The sequence below is a fragment of the Microtus pennsylvanicus genome, chromosome 14 (genome assembly GCF_037038515.1).
Source record: "Microtus pennsylvanicus isolate mMicPen1 chromosome 14, mMicPen1.hap1, whole genome shotgun sequence".
Classification (NCBI taxonomy): Eukaryota; Metazoa; Chordata; class Mammalia; order Rodentia; family Cricetidae; genus Microtus; species Microtus pennsylvanicus.
In genome coordinates this window covers 66,966,076-66,980,741 of record NC_134592.1, presented here as the reverse complement: position 1 = coordinate 66,980,741, position 14,666 = coordinate 66,966,076, and the positions used below count along the sequence as shown (strand labels likewise).

General features: G+C 42.3%; 1 protein-coding gene and 1 non-coding gene across 5 annotated transcripts in view; both read left to right on the top strand.

Annotated features, from left to right (window-relative positions):
- The window catches only part of Immp2l (inner mitochondrial membrane peptidase subunit 2), an 807,887-nt gene that overhangs the window by 22,923 nt on the left and 770,298 nt on the right, over positions 1 to 14,666 (top strand). The gene's annotated exons all lie outside the window — the stretch shown is intronic.
- On the top strand, positions 2,020 to 2,159 carry LOC142835404 (small nucleolar RNA SNORA67). Its single transcript, XR_012907836.1, has one exon. It is a non-coding gene; the product is annotated as a small nucleolar RNA SNORA67 (small nucleolar RNA).

Sequence of the window (14,666 nt, the reverse complement as noted above, 5' to 3'; positions counted from 1 at the left end):
AGGAGTAGCATCTCTCCATGGTTCCTGCCTCTTCTATTTGAATTCCTGCGTTGAGTTCCCTCAGTGCGGGAGTGATCAGGACATGTAAACCAAATAAATCCTTTCCTCTCCAAGTTGGTTTTCATCCGTCTTTCATCACAAAGCAAATTAGGACACACTTTCAAAAAAATTTAACTTCCTGGTAACATCATTACAACTTGATTTTTTTATGATTGTTTAGAGTATTTTATAAATTTATATTTATTTATTTCTGTGTTTGCCCTGTGTGTCTTGGCATACATAAGGAGCTCAGAGGACACTTGAGTGGTTTCTCCTCCCAGCATGTCAGTTTTGGGGATCCCACTGAGGTTATCAGGCTTACCTATATCTGCTGAGCCTCTCATTAGCACATCTCTGGAGTGTTTTTGACTCAGGATTTGACTGGTTAGAAAATATGCTGTTTAGGGCTAGTGCCTTAAGGTTATGAATCTTATTAATTCACAGAGAGTGCCAAGTCAGCACTTCGCCTAACATATACTTTACTGGTTATTTGTTTGTTTGTTTGTTTACTTACTTGGAGTGTGCATGTTATTATGTTTTCTGCTTCGTTCCTGCAGAGATGAGGCAAGCAAGTGCTCTATCACCAAGTCATATCCCTAGTCCAACAGTACAGAGTTTTGTTCTCATATTAATGTGACCAAGTTGAACATCAGGTTGTTTTAAGTAGGACCTGTCAGTTTCAGTAGATGACAGGGTTGTTTGGTGGCAGTTATAGTAAGACTGTATCTGAAAAGTAGAGCATATTAATGTAGTTTCGAGTGTTCAATAGGCAAAGTAATGCAGAAGCAGAAGTAGTTTAAACTCAGTTGCAGTTTGGATTTAAAAGGAGGGTTGATTTTCAAGTACTTTGCTCTGTATTTGCTTTTATATTTGCTGGCAGTATTGTACATGAAGATTATGCCTCGAACACTGAAAAATGTTTTTCCAGTATTAACGAAATGATTGCAGGAAACGTGGTGCTTGAAAGGTCACGTTGATTTTCTGGCAGTGATAATTTTATATTTGGTACATACTGTTGAGTCTTTCGGGCTCCTACTTGAGTGCTTAAAGATCAGGTAATAAATGGAAAGGGGAAACTGCGAAAAGGGCACAGTGCTTTGGAGTGCGTGTGTCTTTTGGCCTTTTGTTTCTGACTGAAATTTCAAGATCTAGGTCACCGAGAAACTGAAAGGACAGCGTGGTTAGTTAGGGTCTTCTGCACTCACCAAGTCCGCAGACAACCCCAGTTACATCGTCCTGCTAATCGATGTCGCATAGAGATTTCCTGTGTCACTGCTCTCTGTACTTGAACACACTTGGCATTCATGTTTGCGGAGTTGACTGTCTTTCAGTTTCGCCGATGACACTGGAGCATTTGGTGCTTTCCTTCTGCCTCAGGTTTGCTGGAGTGGGGCCTGACAGGAAGGTACCTAGCTGAGCAGTGCTTCCCCAGGCCACAGGCTGTTCCTAGGGTCAGGCCTTGGTTCGGTGTAGCGTTTCAATGAGATACTTGCAATGCCATGCATTTTGTTTTACTTTCTGTAATACAGTGGTAGGATATTTTAGATATCACTAAATATTCTTTACTAATCTGAAACTTTTGTTTCATTGATCTTGCAATGAAGTAGTTACTTACAACTTTCTCTTTTAATTAGTTAATTAATTCTCAATTAAGACTTTCTTTAGCTGGAGAGATGGCCCAGAGGTTAAGAATACTGGCTGCTCTTCGAGAGGTCCTGAGTTCAATTCCCAGCAACCTCATGGTGGCTCACAACCATCTGTAATGAGATCTGATGCCCTCTTCTGGTACGTAGGCAGAGAGAACACTGTTTATTTATAAATAAATTATATATTTATATTTATTTATTTATTTATAAATAAATAAGAAACAAACTAAGACTTTCGTTAGAGTCTGGGGATTTAGGCACAACTTCTCGGAAACTGACGTTGACTGATTTTGTTCACAATGAATCACTATCTTTATTAAAAATGAAAACAATCATCCAAGGTGATTCCCTCTCCAAGGGGCTGACCAGTGCCCCTTTCAGGAACGTAGCAACTTGGAAGAAAATCTGGCATGCCTGAGGTCTGGGGAACAAGGGTTGCTTGTTGCCTTTGCCTGCCTTTGGTTGCCTACATGTACGCCTAGTCAGTCTGGGTAGATTACCTTCTGACAGCTCTTACCATCTTTCTTGACCTAGGCCAGAGGCATTGATGTGCAGCAGGTCTCCCTAGTCATCAATTACAACCTTCCCACAAACAGGGAAAGCTACATCCACAGAATTGGCCTTGGCGGTCACTTTGGCCCTAAAGGTGTGGCCATTAACATGGTGACGGAAGAGGACAAGAGGACTCTTTGAGACATTGAGACATTCTACAACACTTCCATTGAAGAGATGCCCCTCAATGTTGCTGACCTCATTTGAGGGGCTGTCCTGCTACCTGGCCATAGCCAGGGTTCAGTCCTGGGGGACTGAGGAATAGCTGGAGGGGGGAGGGAAGGGAGCCAAGAGGTGGACATCTTGTTTTTTGTTTTTTTTTTCTCTCTGAATAAATGTCACTTTTTGAAGCAAAAAAAAAAAAAAAAGAAAAGAAAACAATCCTCACTGTATCAATTGTCACAATGAAAGCACCATTCCTATTGTACTGCATGCCTGGTGCCTACATTAGGTCCTTCAGAACTGGAATTACTGAAGATTATAGGCCATCGTGTGAGTGCTGGGAGTCGAACCAGGGTCCTGCTGCTTCTAACCACTGAGTCATCTCTCTAGCCCCTAACTTCATCTAATGTCTTCTATAACTGACTTTCATCTGTGATTTCATTATGACTGTTTTTGCTTGCTATGGAGAAGTAAAATAACTATTTTAAAATTAATAAGTTACTCAGCTAGTAAAGGTCTTTGGATGATTTTTTCCCTCAGAACAAAGTTACATTAGGTTCTGAACAACTTCATTATTCAAAGCTGATGGATATTAATTTAAATGTATTCAAATTTATATATGGCTCATATATTTTTATCTAGCTCATATATTCACCAAAACCTATCAAATTATTACTGGATTTTCTTTCTAAGACATTTACTGTAATAGCCATTATAATACTAGTATCATTTGATGTTGATGAGACAATAAAAAATAAGTTTCTTACAAAATGGGGGAAATTAGAGAATTATTCTTAGGGCTATTAGGCTGTTAAGATGAAAATAACCTTTTTGGTGGCTAGTATGAAACAAGTTAATAAATAAGTTTTATTTATTATTTGCACTACATTTTTGACCAATGAAATTGCATTTGTCTTTGTTACTGAAAGCAGGAATGTAATAGAAGGCTTGCCAAGTGTGTTTCTTGCTCCCATGATATCTAATCAGATCCTTGATGTATGTTTTTATTAAATCATTATGGGTGCCGAGAAAAGATCAGATCAATAAAATGGAGCAGTATCATCATTAGAGGTGTAGGTCACTTTCGATTGTGTTGACCTTGCAGCAGCAGCCATCAGAAGTGGTGGTGATGCTGGGACACAGAAGGTAGGCGACCTTGTCCCCAGGGAGGGCTTTTCTTCCCTGAGAGGCCAACATCTGCGCATGACATTCATTGCCTGCTTCTTGGGCTTGTGCAACTCATCCAGGTCTTCTTAGTTCTAGTTCCATGATGGCTGTGGGAAGAGGGAAAAGGGGCGACCTAGGAGTAGCCAGGCATCTTCTTTAGAAGTGACACATGCAAGCCTTGTCATTATCAGGCAGGTCGGTGGCTTGCCAGATTATGGAATCTGCTGGTTCACTTCCTTATTCTTCTAGCTGTCATCGGAAGGAACATCTGCCATTTACTGCAAATCATACCGAGCTGACTTTTTATCGATACTGTAAGTGGGTAGTAATAAAAACCTCATCTACAATTAAATAAGCACCCAAGATACATTTATAATTTTATTCTAGTGCTCGAACATGCTCAGGAAAACTCTAAGAATGTCAGGCTGTAGACAAAGCCATGAGTCTTGGGGGCATGCAGGGGTGGACATCCCTGTAGAATGACAGCAGACAGGGCTGGGTGTCAGACACAGGTGTGGGTAGAGAGCCAGAGGAGCAGCAGGAGGAAGAGAGCTCTGCCAGCCAGGAGCCTCCTGAGATTTCCCAGAAGAGAGGAATATTAGGTTGGTGCCTTCTCGGCTCAGCAAATCTCATAATTATGTGTGTTCAGCTCCAAGGGTTTCCGATCCACCTAACTGTTACATTGCAGAGCTCGGCCTGGATTGCAGGTGTTTTCTGTCGTGCACAGGGTGGGGGGATTCCATCTCCGCCATTACTTCAGTGTGCCCCAGCATGCCGATCCCCTCCCCGTAGTTTTCTGAAGGTTAAATGATGAACCACTCCTAGTTTCTCTTGCCTGTTCCCTTGGTGTTTCTTGATTGCCAAGTAACTGAAACTTCCCATGAGACGTGAGTTTGGTGGACCTTTTCCCGTCCTAAGTGCGATGGGCTATTTATCTGCAATATATAAAACAGCTGCAGTTGGCATTTACAGTGGGGCTGTTCTGTTGCTCAATTAGATCATCCTGGCATTGTATATTATGACTCATTAACTTGAAGATTTGTGTATAAACAATGCCATTAAGTATAGTAAAGATAAGTACATTTAGAAATAGCTGCATGAGACCAGAAATGTATTCCTTGGAACCTAAGTTCTTTTCCCTCCGCTGGTATATTTCTGCATTCTAATGGTATTTCTCATTTTGTCTCAAATACAGACCCATAAACCTGACAGAGATGAATTTAGTGTAATGAGAAAATATGGAAGACATTAGGACTTGAATTACTCTGCAAACATCCATCCACCGCTGATCCTTTTACGGCAGGGGCTTTAACTCCCCCTTCCCTTCCCATTCTTATGTACTGAATTTCTCACAAAGAAAATCTTTCTTAGAATCCCATCCTTTAAAGATAAGCAGAGTAGCTGTGTTGAAGGCAGCAGAGGGTTCCTAGATACCTTTCTGTGCCTGTTCGCTTCAGCCCATGCACATCAGGGACTCTTTGGGTCCCTCAGAGTTGGGGTTAGAAATTGTCACCTTTTCTTCCCGATGTGGTAGTGCATCCCCTAACCCCAGCATTTAGGAGGCCACAGCAGGAGGATCTTTGTGACTCTGAGACCAGCTTAGGTTACATAGTGAGTGTAAGGCTAACCTGGGGTACATAGTGGAACCCTTTCTAAAAGTAAAACCAACCAAGAAATGAAAACTCAAAGCAGTGCCTGGAGAGATGCCTCAGGTTAGATAAAAGAGCTTCTGGCTCTAATGGAGAAGCTGAGTCCTGGTCCCAGACCTGTGAGAGGGACTTAACTCCCTGCAACTGGCCTCTGTGGGCACCCCGATAGTTGCATATCTTCACAAAGGCGGACTGATGGAAACATGCACATACCAACTTAAAAATAAAACTATTTAAAAAAATCAAAGTATAAGAAATCATTTGCAAAAAACTTTAAAGGAAAACCCAAGTAAGCTATGTCACATGATCTTATCAAAGCCCAAACAAAATGAAAACCCCAAATGCAAAATGAAAACCCCATCATTTTAAAGAATTAAGCTGAGTGCCTTCTTGGACAACCCCTTTTCCCATGATTTATATATAACATCTATCACACTCAAAATATGATTTTTGATAGCTTATATGGACAAGAAATTATGAGGTCAGCTTAATAAAGTAATTAAAAACTAGTAATAAATTATAGGAAGCATTCCACCTCTTGTTCAAAGAGATGTCAGACATCAGACATTCAAGGACAGGGTGCTGAAGTGTCGCGTGAATGAGTCTTTGCTCTCACAGACTGTGTAGCTGATGGAAGATAAAGATGAAATTAGGATGGGAATGATACCATGCTAGAGGAGTTGCAGGATTCTGCAGGAGCACGGGGGGGGGGGGGGAGGGACTGGGGCGTCTAACTCAGGCTTACAGGATCAGCCCCGAGTGCTGGGTCCACTGTCATCTCTGCTGACTTGCGGGATGCAGAATACCAAGATGAAGAAAAGCAGAAGTGGTTAAGCGAGAAGATGGAGTGTTGGGTGTATGACGAGACCCTGAAAGAGCAGATGAGATGAGGCCAGGTCTGCTCAGGCGTTAACCTGAGCAGGTGGCCTTCTCTGTCCCATGGGAACAGAGAGTCGGGATGGCAATCAGGAGGTGGTTTGCATGTATCAGGAGGCCACTGGCGTTCATTAGACATTCTGTGAGTGTCAGAGGACCATGGAAGAGTCCAGAATGGGTGGAGTTTGTTTTTCTCTGGCATCTGACTGCCAGTCTCCTTTCTTACTTTGCCCTTTATTTTTATGTCTCTCTTACCCCATCATAAGGCTAGGACATTTCAGAGGCCCAGTGCGTAACCCTGAGTATTGGTTAGATGCCCTGATATGCCTCCGTTCTCCCAGCATGGTGTGATGTCTGGGATCTATCAGGTGCTCCACAGATGTTTATCCACGTGAAAGGATTGCCTGCTGAAGAAGGAGAGGCAGGTTGGATCATTTTCTAATATTTTCCCCGACTTTTCCAGTATGACAGGGTGCATATTCACACATTCTTCAAATTTGTGGGCTTTCTATTTTTTCCCTGGGCTTCAGTTTATTCCAGTTGGGTATGGAGATGTGAACAATTAAAAACTAACACAGCCCAACTGTTACACACTGTAGAAATTGGTGTAGAAGCATGATTTATGAATTTAAACGTCATTTTTGAAAGTACAAAGAGAACTTCATGTGAGCACAATCACAAATGTGAAATTTCTTTAACATTTTCAGTATTATCCTTGGTCATATTTTTCAATAATTTCTGACAGTTTTATGCATGTATATAATATGAATTTTGGTTATTTTCACCCCTCACTACCCTCTATCATCCCTTCCCTCTCCCTCTGAAAGCCTTTCTCCCCAACATGGCTTAGAATACATTTTGACCACAGATGACTTAAATTAAACTAGTTTTATCTAGTTTACCACTTGGAACTGCGCACACTGTCTTTAATAGTGATGAGACAAGAAAACAAGGTGATCCCATCTCAGTTGTCTGTGCTGATTCCCTGCGGTAGAGGTTTTATACCAGGCTTCACTGTGTGTGCCTGGTGTGAGCGCCTTCACGCAGGGGCCTGTGCTTCTTTCGGGTGCTTCCGTCTTTGCTCAGCACACTCATGCTGTTGGCTGCGGGATATGATATTCAAGGCTCATATTATTCCTTCATGTCCCTGTGCGGCATTCAGCGGCTGCTGAGGATTGGTAGTAAAGCCTTGGGCTGTGTCTGAGACACACCCACTACTTCCCCATGCTCTTTTTATTCACTGTGAGCACTCTGGCTCCCAACTAATGCTTTTCTCTCTTTGTTCACATGGCAACATATGTCACTCAGGGGTCCTGAACCTTAGAACCCTTACCCCAACCTCTGTTATGATAAGATCCCCACCACAACTAAGCTGAGACTCTGATCTTGTCCTGCTATGCTGGGCACACTGAAGGTCCAAGCTCGAGGTTGAATAAAGACTCTTTGCTTTTGCATATGAATTTGGATTCCTTGGTGTTCTTTGGGGGACTCTGCGACCTGGCATACAGTCTTACTTCTCAGGACAGGCTTGCATAAAAGCAAGAATGGTGTGTAAAAGGGCTTGCATAAAAACAGGAACGCCTGTAAGAAGCCATTCTTTTCTTGACTAGAATCAGAACGACAAAACAACAGGGTATTTGCTTTTTTTTTTTTGCTAGAAGAAGGCCCCTAAGTCTAATCCACTATTAAGAGGAGGGGTTGTAGCATGGATTGTAATTGGTTTTAATAATAAAAATCCAGAGTCAGACATGAGGGGATGAAAGCTGAGAGATCAGAGGAGCAGAACAGTCAGCCACTAGGGAGTTCTTACGTTCACCAATGCTCAGACCGTAGGGGCAATCCTGTCTCTTCGAATCCTCAGACTGAATGCTCTCTCTGCGAAACCTCAGACTGCATCTTCAAACTGAATCCTCAGACTGACTGCCTCGACTACAACCTCAAACCGACTGCTGCCTCAGACTGCACTGTGCTCCTGACTCCTCCCACCTGTTGCTCTCTCTGCCCAGCCATATCACTCTTGTCTCCACCTCCCTAGAGCTGGGGTTAAAGGCGTGTGAGCCAAGTGCTGGAATCACCTTTGTGGGAGCTCTGTTTCTCTTTTAGACAGATTCAATCTTGTGTAGCCCAAGGTGGCCTTGAACTACCAGAGGTCCATCTTCCTCTGTCTCCCCAGTTCTGGGATTAAAGGTGTGTGTGCCTAGCCTCTAGTGGCTTAGCTCTGCACTCTGATCTTTAGGCAAGCTTTATTTATTAAAATACAAACAAAATATTTCCACAATGGGTATTAGGTTTCACCCTTTTAAAGAACTCACAGATATTAAAAAAACACCACAACTTTTCTCTGTTTTCTCTCTCTTTCTCTCTCTCAAATGGACACACACTGTATTAATCACAAGTTTTATAATAGTGACTTTAAAAACTTACTTTATGTGTATGAGTGTTTTTGACTGCATGTGCTTGCCTGGTACCCATGGAGACCTGAAGTAGGCATCCTATGCCCTGGCACTGGAGTTACGATGTTTATGAGCCACCATGTGGATCCTGGAAATCGAACCTTGGTTCTCTGAAAGAACAGCCTGTGCTCTTAAGAGCTGAGACTCTCTCCAGCCCCTAAAGTCCAGGCCCCTCATGTTTAAAGAGTCTCACATCACAGGAGTAGAATGCCTCGTTCTGCTGTACTCTACTGCTTAGAAAGCCGTTTTATCTCAGTGATCAAGTATATGAAAAATGTATGGAAAGTAATGTTGATAATCTGGTGATGTGCTGTCTCCGTCTCATAGTTTTTGGCATTACATAGTTGGGATCATTGTGTTTCATCATGGATGCTCGTTAAAGCGTTCTTAAAAACTGTTTGACACTGCTTTGTGCTTCCACAAGTAATTCTGAGTGTTTTGATAAATACATATAGTAACTTAAGGGCATCGTATGTGTAAAATTTTACAGGTTTTGAAAAGTTTCTCAGGTATCTTGAGCAGTATCCTCTACTGTATGAGCAAGTATGTGACAATGAGAAGGCGTTCATGTGGATTTCAGCCTCTCTAGCGTCCCAGCCCCATATGCTCCCATTCCCGTCAGAGGCTCAGCGTTCATGTGGAGGGCAGCCTCTCTAGCGTCCCAGCCCCATATGCTCCCATTCCCGTCAGAGGCTCGTTATAATCCTTGGCCTTTCTCTGCAGCAGACACTGGAGTCTGGGAAGTGCTGTGTTCCGTCTGCGTTGGTCTCCAGGCTTCACGATGTGAGCTCCTTTTTCCTGTGGCCTGTTGACTGTATTTGTTTACCTATTCATTTATTTAAGTTCTATTTCCGCCTTGACCTTTGTTGTCCTTCCAGAACTGCTGCCCGTGTTTGCAGGTGTGGGCACCATGCAATTGTGCTGTAAGTCCACAGTCCTCAGCCACCCCAGTCATATAACAAAGGAGGCTTTTTATTTTCATTATTATTATTATTATTATTTTGCTTCTGCCGTAAACTGCATAAATCTTTTCCTTTGGCTTGCATGTTATCCAGCACTGAGCCTGGCCACTGCTGCGTGAGCTCCCCGCAGACCTGCAGCTGCCGTGGACGGGCCCTGGGCACCTTTCCAAATCTTCCAACTATGCTTTGGACAGGTTTTATTTTTGACAGACTAATCAGAACCTTAATGTCCTTCCCTGCTGCAGGAGTTTGTGTTTCTAATTTTTATATTTCTCGTTTTATGAGAAGTCCTATCAGTCCCTGGGCTGGCATAACTTTGCTGATTCCCTGACAGTTTTTCAGTCTGTCTTTTTTGAGAAACACTTCCCTCTCCTCTGTGTCTGTGGTCTGTGATTGCAGAAACCTTACTCCACTCAAAGCCCTGGCCAAACCCTCATCTCAATTCTTCTAAGAACTTGAATTGATATGTTATATTCACTCGAGGCAATTTTAATCTAATGAGGTGTATAGTATTTTTGAAGCATTAAGAGCAGAGCTCAGTATAGGATTATCATGAGGACCTGGAAGCGTGTTCTGTGTGTGCGGCATCCATGTGTTCACTTGTGTATGCATACGTGTGTGTGTTGTTGGACATGTGTCCGTTTTCTGTGTCACAGTCAGAATCATGAGTTTGTTATTAGCCACTTCCGAAAAACGTGACTCAAAATCTCTTTGCGGCCGTTGCAGACATGTTTGGATCACACACTCAACTCTGGCATTTTCAAAGGAAGTTTCTGCAGTGTTAATTTTTTGTTCACAGGTGCATCGGTACTCGGACACTCATTCCCATATTGTGCCATTACAAATTCTGGTCTTTCCGTTGAAGGAGGTGCTGCTAAAACACCAGGCAAAGTTTTATGGGTCAAGCTTTTCTTCTGTGAAGCAGCACCACTGAAGTGCATGATCAAAGCTTAGCAAACAGAGGAGCAACTGATAGTGTGGGCGCTTATGTGGCTGGGGTCAGCATCACCAGGAAGCCTTCACTGACAGGTGCTGTATACGAGCTGTAAATACAACTCCATCTGAATCTGAAAGCTTTTTAAAAATTATTCTCAGTTTAAGTACCTCAGCAATGACCAGGTGTGCTTATGATTTTCTCAGGAGCGAAGCTTCGCACTTACATCCCTGGCGTAATCACTAGTGGAAGGAGGGAGCTGAAAAACAGTTTTCCGTACGGTGTGGGGTGATTTTAGTGCCGTATTGTTAGTGTTTAAAGGATGTATTTTGAGAGGAAGCTGGTACTAGGTACTCATTAATTTTGTAGTTTTCAGCATTTAAACTATGAACAAAAATCTAGAGATGGTATTGGACTGACTCTCTGGCAATTGCATAGATAAGGCAATGAATGGTAAATTTTACCCGACTGTCAACGCCATAGAGCTTTAAAAACTTTGATTTGGTATGAGTGGGAATGGGTGAAGTCCTGAGCAAACGTGTCTTTGATGTGAGCATGGCCATGCCAATAACCCCAGTGCCCGTGTTCCCTGGTTTCTGCTGTTGGTGTGTCTTCATCACAGTGTGTTGCTCTCTGAATCCCAGCTTTTCTAAATGTGTGTCTGTGATTCCTTCATTCTCTGTGCCCAGTTAGGTCAATCCCTAAGCAGTGCAGGCCGTGACAAGTGGCACCGGCACAGGGAACTTGACTGTACCCATTGGTCAGTGAAGGAACGCTCCCATGAGAAGTGTGATCGAGTGAACATGAGGGGAGCATATTCTGTGCATCAAGTGTGAACCATGGGACAGGCAGAATCTAGAGCTAGTAGTATATGTTGGTGTTAAGCTCAGAGAGTTGTCCGGACGTGGTGGACTGCAACCTTAAGCAGCAGGACCCTTCAACACATACATACATGCAGGAAAAATGTTTTTAACATAAAATTGGATCTTAAAAAAATAAAACAAAAATGCCAAAATTTTTCTCCTGTTAAATGATCTGAGTGAGCATAGTGGGTCATTGGTGTGTCAATGGTGAGATAGTCTGTTGAAAAGTAGATTAAAAACCAAGCAGTGGTAGCACATGCCTTTAATCCCAGCACTTGGGAGGCAGAGGCAGAGGGATCTTTGTGAGTTCAAGGCCAGCCTAGTCTACAAGAGCTAGTTCCAGGACAGGCTTCAAAGTTACAGAGAGACCCTGTCTCAAAAAGAAAAGAAAAGAAAATAGAAGAAATGTATATTAAATATATTGTCAGTGTGTATAAGGGAGTTAGCAAATTTATTTGAATTATAGATGAAGTACACCACAGAAGAGAAATTAATATTATTAAGGGGTCACATTGAAGTTGGGTCTGAATGAATGAAACGTGTCGAATGGACTTCTGGTTTCATCGATGCAATAGTGAGGCTGCTGGTAGAAACATTCGGCATCCTGGGCCAGACACCTTTCTTGGGTACCAGATGTAGGGACTCATACATAATTTTACTTAATATTACAGTTGGTGAATAAGTTGGAATGAACACATGTCTTTTAAATTGCTTATTTTCTAAAGACAGTCTGCAGTTACATTTATTTCAGTTTGATATAACAGATTGCAGGTTGGGGTGAATGTTAGGATTATGAAATATATATTGAAAACGGCAAAAACTTTGCTGGTCTTCATTTTTAACCATACACACATATATATCTATCACTCCTCAGTTACAGTTATTATACAAGAATCAGTCCAGGTCAGGTAGTTTCCCCTGTGTGGTATAATTAAGGTTATTAAAGTTAGTTTATTATTAAGATATCCATATACCAGCTAGGTAGAGATAAAGGAAAAGAGCCTTGAGTATATGATAGAAAACACTTTATTTATTTGTACCTAACAGTTCACTTTTGTTCATGGAGCAGGGTTGGACTATCTAACCCTGTCTAGACGAACTCACCTTGAACTCACTTGTTGTCTTTTATTTTAATGAAAGATCACAGACTCAGCTGCTTCTTCCTTTGGTGTGTGCGTTTGTATAAATGTGCGTGTGTGTGAGGACCACTGGTTTGGAAGCAGTGTCTCTTCATGTTGCATGTGGCGAGTGTTTGAGAGCCATTGCCCTAGGTGGGTAACTCTGGAGAATGTTCTGCTGCCATCTGAAAAACAACAGGCTCTCAATCCACAGGTCTCTCTAGCAATATCAGATGGAGGGAACAGTTCCTTCAAGATAAAATGAAGTAGTTTCTTGGACTGAACATATGCTCCATAAGTACATCAGCTTTTGTCTTATACGCAGCAAAGTTCTTTCTTCACAAGTTCCTCTTTCTTGACTTACATGTCGTGGTTGAATGATGTGGCCCAGGGATTAGGGAGAAGGCTCGTGGAAGACACATACGCTCCTCCATAGGACCTGCCTTCAGCTCCCCGCACCCACATCAGGTGGATCCCAACCACCTGTAACTGCAGCTTCCGGGATTTTGGTGCCCCTGGTCTCATGGGCACTTGCCTGTGTGTGCACACCCTCCGGTCTCACATATACAACTAAGTCAATAATTAAGTTAAGTCTTAAAGTTTTTCTTTAAAATTATATAGTTTGCCAAAAAATTCTTGAGAAATAAGTATATGGAAAGAATTTGATTGTTACTTTTCTGGTTTTTAAATGCTCTTTATTAATATATACTAATTAATATGCAATTTTGGGCTTCATCGTACATTTTTATGCATATATATATATATATATATATATATATATATATATATATATATATATAAAACATTCACCCATTACCCTTTCTCGCCTCCAGTTCCAGTTCCTGTTCTTAATGCTTATTCCCCTTTGGCCTCCTTCCCTTCTTTTTCATCATCACGAATTTCTCAGGTCTTCTTTCCTTCTCGTGTTAGTGATGTTCAACATCAAGGGCAGAAAGATTTGTTCTGCTCTCAGTTTCAGGGTGCATTGGGATGTGTGGAACAGCTCTTGTCATGGGGCAGAGGCAGCAGAGTGGAGAGAAGAGATAGACATGAGACTGAACCTTCTCCACACAGCCCTGTTGACTGGGGCCAGCATCTGAAACATGGTCCCGCGGGTCCAGTTTCCACACAGACCAGAGCGCGTCTAGGGCCCTCACTGCAGGGCCAGTTTCCATACAGACCAGAATACTTCTGGCTTCCTTACCTAGTTTTTGCTTCTTATCATTTTTATGGTGTGTGTGTGTATGCGTGTGTGTGTGTGTGTGTGGCTTTTGGGAACTTAAAAGGAAAAGTCAAAATGAAGTCTCGGCCTGTGCCATCCTGGCAGACACTTGGTCTAATTGCTTTTCTCACCTCTTCTGGACCCACTCTCAGGAGGACGAGAAATCTTAAGTTTCCTGGGAAGCAAGCTGATTTGTAGGCTTAGGGCTGAAGGAGCCTCACGATTATATTAAAAAGAAAAATGTCAGGAGTTCCCTGTCACTCTCCCGTCCTCCTCCTTTACCTACGTCTTCTGGCCATGCGCTGTGCCTGGATCTTGTGTAAATGCAGCAGGGTGTTCCTGGTGTGCATGACTACTTCCATTTGTCCTAACAGGATGGCGTCTCATTAGGTTTCATTGTATAAGGCAGTGAGGGGGGAGTCTCCTGAACCCTAGAAAACCTGTTCATCACGTGGTTGTAGGGCAGGGGAAGGATGTTTGTGGTTTGAATTCTCAGGCAGTGATTTCTATCCCTGTCTATCATAGACTTCCTTGTTGTATCAGGACTCATTTTCCAGCACCGTTTTTAAGATGATAGGAAGTGGTATATTTCCTGGGTGAAAATAGTGTCAGACAGTTAAGCTGCTAGTGTGGGGGCTTAGGCCTTTTGATTTTGTTATTTGGCAGTCTTAATAGTTTTAATTTATAGCTTGAAATGGCTGTTTTTTTCCTTTTTTAATTGATTTTATTGAGCTATAAATTTTTCTCTGCCCCTCCCTTCCTCTCCCCTCCCCTTCAACCCTCTCCCATGGTTCCAATTTACTCAGGAAATCTTGTCTTTTTCTACTTCCCATGTAGATCAAATCTGTGTATGTTCCTCTTAGGGTCCTCATTGCTGTCTAGGTTCTCTGGGATTGTGATCTGTAGGCTGGTTTTCTTTGATTTATGTTTAAAATCCACTTATGAGGGAGTACATATGATAATTGTCTTTCTGGGTTTGGGTTACATCACTCATTATGATGTTTTCTAGCCCCATCCATTTGC